Here is a 6,588-nt window from a genome sequence, read left to right on the forward strand (position 1 = left end):
TCTCCCCCCCCGCCCCACTCTCTCCCCCCCGCCCCACTCTCTCCCCCCCCGCCCCACTCTCTCCCCCCCGCCCCACTCTCTCCCCCCGCCCACTCTCTCCCCCCACCCCACCCTCTCCACCCCCTCCCCTCTGCCCCACTCCCTCCCTCCCCACCCCACTCTCTCCCCGCCCCACTCTCTCCCCACCCCTCTCTCTCCCCCTCCCCGCCCCACTCTCTCCCCCCAGCCCCACTCTCTCCCCCCTGCCCCACTCTCTCCCACCCCTCTCTCCCCCCACCCCCCATCCCTTTCTCTCCCCTCTCCCCACCACCCCACTCTCTCCCCACCTCACTCTCTCCCCACCCTTCTCTCTCCCCCCTGCCCCCGCCCACTCTCTCCCCACCCCCTCTCTCCCCCCACCCTTCTCTCTCCCTCCCTCTCCCCCGCCCCATTCTCTCCACACCCCTCCCCCACCCCACTCTCTCCACACCCCTCCCCCCACCCCACTCTCTTCCCCCCTCCCCCGCCCCACTCTCTTCCCCCCTCCCCCCGCCCCCGCCCCACTCTCTCCCCCCTCCCCCCGCCCCACTCTCTCCCCCCCATCCCCCCGCCCCACTCTCTCCCCCCCATCCCCCTCTCCCCACCGACCCCCCTCTCACCCCGCCCCCACCTCTCCTCCCCACTCCCCGCCCCCTCCCTCCCCCCCCACTTCTTCCCCGGCCCCCACTGCTCCCCCCGCCCCCACTGCTCCCTCCCAACCCCCTCCCTCCCCCCGCCCCCTCCCTTCCTACCCACGCCCCACTCTCTCCCCTCCACCCCTCCCTCTCTCTCCCACCGCCCCTCCCTCTCTCCCCCCGCCCCTCCTCTCTCGCCCCCCTCCCCCCTCCGTGCCCCCTCTCTCTCCCCTGTCCCCCCCACCCCACCTCCCCTCTCTCTCTCCCCAACCCCCCACTTCCCCCTGCCCCCCACTCTCTCCCCCCTGACCCACCCCTCCCCCTCTCCCCCTGCCACCCCCCTCTCCCCCGCCCTCCCCCTCCCCTCCCTCCCCCTCCCCCCTCTCCCCCACCCCTCCCTCTCCCCCGCCCCTCTCCCTCCCCACTCCTCTCTCCCTGCCCCCTCACCCCGCCCATCCCTCCCTGCCCCCTCCCCCTCCCATCCCCCCTCCCATCCCCCCTCCCTCCCCCCGCCCATCCCTCCCTCCCCCCTCCCCCCGCCCATCCCTCCCTCCCCCCTCCCCCGCCCATCCCTCCCTCCCCCCTCCCCCGCCCATCCCTCCCTCCCCCCGCCCATCCCTCCCCCGCCCATCCCTCCCTCTCCCCCTCCCCCCGCCCATCCCTCCCTCTCCCCTCCCCCCGCCCATCCCTCCCTCTCCCCCTCCCCCGCCCATCCCTCCCTCTCCCCCTCCCCCCGCCCATCCCTCCCTCTCCCCCTCCCCCGCCCATCCCCTCCCTCTCCCCTCCCCCCGCCCATCCCTCCCTCTCCCCTCCCCCCGCCCATCCCTCCCTCTCCCCCTCCCCCCGCCCATCCCTCTCCCCTCCCCCGCCCATCCCTCCCTCTCCCCCTCCCCCCGCCCATCCCTCCCTCTCCCCTCCCCCCGCCCATCCCTCCCTCTCCCCTCCCCCCCGCCCATCCCTCCCTCTCTCTGCCCCCTACTCCCCCCCCCTCTCCCCCCACCTCCCTCTCTCCCCCCCCTCCCTCTCTCCCCCCTCCTCCTCTCTCCCCCCTCCTCCCTCTCTCCCCCCTCTCCCCCCCCTCCCTCTCTCCCCCCCCCTCCCTCTCTCCCCCCCCCTCCCTCTCTCCCCCCCCCTCCCTCTCTCCCCCCCCCTCCCTCTCTCCCCCCTCCTCCCTCTCTCCCCCTCTCTCCCTCTCTCCCCCCCTCCCTCTCTCCCTCTCTCCCCCCCTCCCTCTCTCCCTCTCTCCCCCCCTCCCTCTCTCCCTCTCTCCCCCCTCTCTCCCTCTCTCCCCCCTCCTCCCTGATCTGGAGTTGTTGATTGAATATAAGGTGGGGATTCTGAATGTTTGGAAAGTTCCCCCCCGCCAATCCCAGGATGATTTGCTTTTGATTTTGATTTATTCTTGTCACACGTACTGAGATACAGTGAAAGTATTGTGTGTGTTATCCATGCAAATCATTGCACACCCAGCTGGTGAAGAGTGGCCCAGCCCCTGCACCATCCTGAACCATGGCTCTGGTTAATCTACAGTAACACCTCCCTAATCCCTGTGCTGTGGCATTATTAACCACACTCTGCTGCTGATTAATAAATCATCAGGAAATGATCACTGGCTCTGTGTCTCTGTTGGTTGAAGTGAATGAACTTTCTGTGGGGATAGAGAATGTTCTGGAAGGTTCCCCCAATAACTAACCTGTCAGCAGTTACCAACTCTCCAGATTAACACACTTAATCATCAATAAATCTTCAATAACTCATCAGGAAACAATAAATAAATCTTCAATAACTCAGGAAGGATAATGAAATGCTGCCTAACTGTGTGCTCTCAGAGGTCCACTCTCGTCTCCATGGTTACGGTGACTGACAGCCCAGACACACGGGGGGCGGGGCCCGGATAAGGGGGCGGGGCTGAAACAACAGGCGGGGGCTGGAAAGGGGGCGGGGGCTGGAAAGGGGGCGGGGGCTGGAAAGGGGGCGGGGCCTAGACCGGGGTGCTATGCATGGAAAGGGGGGCATGATGTGGGTATGCCGGCGTTGGACTGGTGTAAACACAGTAAAAAGTCTGACAACACCAGGTTTTAGTCCAACCTATTTATTTGATAATATTCTCACTAGCTTTCGAGGGGACAGCCTCTTCGTCAGGTGAATGGAGAGTTCTCCATTCACCTGCATGCACCTGACGAAGAGGCTGTCCCCTCGAAAGCTAGTGAGAATATTATCAAATAAATAGGTTGGACTAAAACCTGGTGTTGTCAGACTTTTTACTGTGGAAAGGGGGGAGCAGGGGCCTGGAGCAGGGGGCGGGGCTGAAACAACGGGCGGGGACTGGAAAGGGGGCGGGGACTGGAAAGGGAGCGGGACCGGGACTGGAAAGGGAGCGGGGGCCGGGGCCGGGGGGGCGGGGGCGGAACCAGGGGCGGGCCCGGCAAAAGGGGGCGGGGCGTGCATCAGAGGGCAGGTCGGCATGCTGGGGCTGGGGCGGGGGCGGGGGCGGGGGCGGGGGCGGGGGCGGGGGCGGCCGCGGACAAGGGGCGGACCAGACCAGGGGGCAGAGGCTGAACCAGGGGCGGGGCCTGGAAAAGCACGGGAGGAGGACCAGGGGGCGGGGCCTGGAAGAGGTACGGGAGGAGGACCAGGGGGCGGGGCCTGGACCAGGGGCGGGGCCTGGAAGAGGCGCGGGAGGTGGACCAGGGGGCGGGGCCTTGAAAAGGTACGGGACCAGACTCGGGGGCGGGGACTGGATCAGGGGCGGGGACTGGGTAAGGACCCGCCACCTTTTCTCGCGGAAGCCACATGACATCACCTCCAATCCGGAAATAACAAGGTTTTCTATCGCAAAGCTCCCTCCCTGTCTCTGTCACCCCCTCCGGCCCCCTCCCTATCTCTGTCACCCCCTCCAGCCCCCTCCCTGTCTCTGTCACCTCCTCCACCCCCTCCCTGTCTCTGTCACCCCCTCCCTGTCTCTGTCACCCCCTCCATGCCCCCTGGATGTCCATCCCCTCTGCCCCAATCTCCACCCCCCCCCCTCTGTCCACCACTGCCCCCACCCACCTGGACGTACAACCACTCCCTCCCTCCCTCCCTGTTTTCCACTCACTCTGTTATCCTCTTTCTAACAGTCTCTCTCTATGCCTCTTTCTCCCCCTCAGGCAGCCCTGCTTCAACCCCACACTGTCCTGGAAGCTTCCATGGTCAGGAGGTTGACTGAGGGATGTCCCGTGAGGAGTGTGAAGAGTTCCGGAGGAAGATTTGCGAGGAACTGGACCGCACTCTCCAGTTCTGGCTGAAACATTCACATGACCAGGAGCTGGGGTGAGCAGCCATTGCCTTTGGCTTGTATAGGGGGCAAAGGTCAGAGGCCAGGGTACTGACACCATTCAGGGCTCACAATATGGACTGACCCCCAACTGAAATGCCCAGGGAGCGCTGGACTGTGGGAGGGTCAGTGTCCAGGGGGTGCCGTGCTGTGGGGGGTGGGGTGGGGTGGGGTGGGGGGGGTCAGTGCCGGGGGAGCGCCGTGCTGTGGGGGGTGGGGGGGGGTCAGTGCCCAGGGGGCGCCGTGCTGTGGGGGGTGGGGGGGGGTCAGTGCCCAGGGGGCGCTGTGCTGTGGTGGGTGGGGGGGGGGTCAGTGCCCAGGGGGCGCTGTGCTGTGGTGGGTGGGGGGGGGGGTCAGTGCCCAGGGGGCGCCGTGCTGTGGTGGGGGGGGGGTCAGTGCCCAGGGGGTGCCGTGCTGTGGTGGGTGGGGGGGGGGGGGTCAGTGCCCAGGGGCGCCGTGCTGTGGGGGGGTCAGTGCCTGGGAGTGCCGTGCTGTGGAGGGGTCAGTGCCCAGGGGGCACTGTGCTGTGGGGGGGGGGGGGGTCAGTGCCGAGGGTGGGCACCGCGCTGTGGGGGGTCTTTTGAGATGTTGAACCGAGGCCCTCTGGATATAAATGATCCCGCAATCATGTTGCTGTTTGTGGGATCTTGCTATGCTCTATTTGGCTCCTGCCACACATGAGGAAGTGCCTCGCTGCCTGGGGAGGTAGGGAATGTCCTCCAGTGGTGAAAGCCCCAGTGACTGTGCTGAGAGATGACCTTTGCCCTTGGCTGGCCATTGGGCCCTGATTGAGTTTCTGTTCCAGGGATTTTTCACCTGTCTGGGTCGGGATGGGACAATCTACGATGATCTCAAATACATCTGGCTGCAAGGCAGACAGGTTAGTGAATAAACCAGCTAAACCCAACCTTAACTAATCTCTACACCACCGTCCGTCAACCTCTGTTCACCAAACCACTCTACGGTCCCTGAGCTCCAACTAACACTGAGACACCACCTCATTCATCACTCACCCTGAGCCTACTGACCCCCCTCCCTATCTCTGTAACCTCTCCAGGCCCTACACTCCCTCCCCATCTCTGTAAACCCCTGCAGCCCCCTACACGGCCTCCCTATCTCTGTAACCTCCCCCAGCCCCTACACTCCCTCCCTATCTCTGTAACCTCCTCCAGTCCCTACACTCCCTCCCTATCTCTGTAACCTCCTCCAGTCCCTACACTCCCTCCCTATCTCTGTAACCTCCTCCAGTCCCTACACTCCCTCCCTATCTCTGTAACCTCCTCCAGTCCCTACACTCCCTCCCTATCTCTGTAACCTCCTCCAGTCCCTACACTCCCTCCCTATCTCTGTAACCTCCTCCAGTCCCTACACCCCCTCCCTATCTCTGTAACCTCCTCCACCCTACACCCCCTCCCTATCTCTGTAACCTCCTCCAGCCCCTACACCCCCTCCCTATCTCTGTAACCTCCTCCAGCCCCTACACCCCCTCCCTATCTCTGTAACCTCCTCCAGCCCCTACACCCCCTCCCTATCTCTGTAACCTCCTCCAGCCCCTACACCCCCTCCCTATCTCTGTAACCTCCTCCAGCCCCTACACCCCCTCCCTATCTCTGTAACCTCCTCCAGCCCCTACACCCCCTCCCTATCTCTGTAACCTCCTCCAGCCCCTACACCCCCTCCCTATCTCTGTAACCTCCTACACTCCCTCCACCCCCTCCCTATCTCTGTAACCTCCTACACTCCCTCCACTCCCTCCCTATCTCTGCATTCCTCCAATTTGGGGCTCTTGAGCATCCACTGATTCCCATCGTTCCGTTATTGGTGGCCATGCCTTCAGCTTCGGGATTGGTCCTAACCTCTGGAATTCCCTCCCTCGCGTCCCCTCTTGGATGTTGTTCCTCGGATCTGCAGCTATACAAATGCAGTCTGTAGACTGGGCTGATGTTGTTGAGATTGCTTCTCTCTCTGACCTTCCATCTCTTGCCCCCAGGTCTGGATGTATTGCCGTTTATACAGAACGATGGAGCGATTTCACCGCCCGAGCTGCTGGAAGCGGCTCTCGCTGGTAACTCCATCCCAACCTCCTCTTCCTGCCTTCTATCATCCTCTCACCTTCCTCATTATCTCCCCCCACCACCTCAAACAACCACTCCGTCTCACTGCCCAGAATCCTTGCGATCTTCAACAACCACCACCCAGGACATCAGATTGATTTCCCGCAGCGCAGCACTCCCTCGGCATCGACCCACACCACCTATCCCCTCTTCGGCCCTGACCCTCCCGCGGCGCGGCGCTCCCTCGGCCCTGACCCTCCCGCGGCGCGGCGCTCCCTCGGCCCTGGATGCCAAGCCCCCCCCTCCACCCCCACAACCTGTTTATCACTCCGTGCCCTCCACACAGTTCACTTTTCTCACATATTGTCAGCAGAATCATGTATCTGAGTAATTACTGACTGTATTTCACAGAAACCCCACACTGTGTGGGTCACTGATAATTTGGGAATGCCCCATTTATCCGCAGTCTCTGCCTGTTGACCAATCTTTGTGCTTGCTAACATATTACCCCAAATTCACATGCCTGTACTTTGACAAATCACCTCTTTCGGTCGGCTCCTTGTTG

The 6,588-nt window shown here is 63.6% G+C and overlaps 1 long non-coding RNA gene across 1 annotated transcript; it reads left to right on the forward strand.

Moving 5' to 3' along the window:
• The first annotated feature begins 3,408 nt into the window (after window positions 1-3,408).
• On the forward strand, window positions 3,409-6,030 carry LOC145339274 (uncharacterized). Its single transcript, XR_013886015.1, has 3 exons — window positions 3,409-3,477; window positions 3,803-3,965; window positions 5,960-6,030. It is a non-coding gene; the product is annotated as an uncharacterized LOC145339274 (long non-coding RNA).
• The last annotated feature ends 558 nt before the right edge of the window (window positions 6,031-6,588 follow it).

Source organism: Carcharhinus amblyrhynchos, unplaced genomic scaffold, assembly GCF_965287045.1.
Source record: "Carcharhinus amblyrhynchos unplaced genomic scaffold, sCarAmb.v2.hapA scaffold_375, whole genome shotgun sequence".
NCBI lineage: Eukaryota > Metazoa > Chordata > Chondrichthyes > Carcharhiniformes > Carcharhinidae > Carcharhinus > Carcharhinus amblyrhynchos.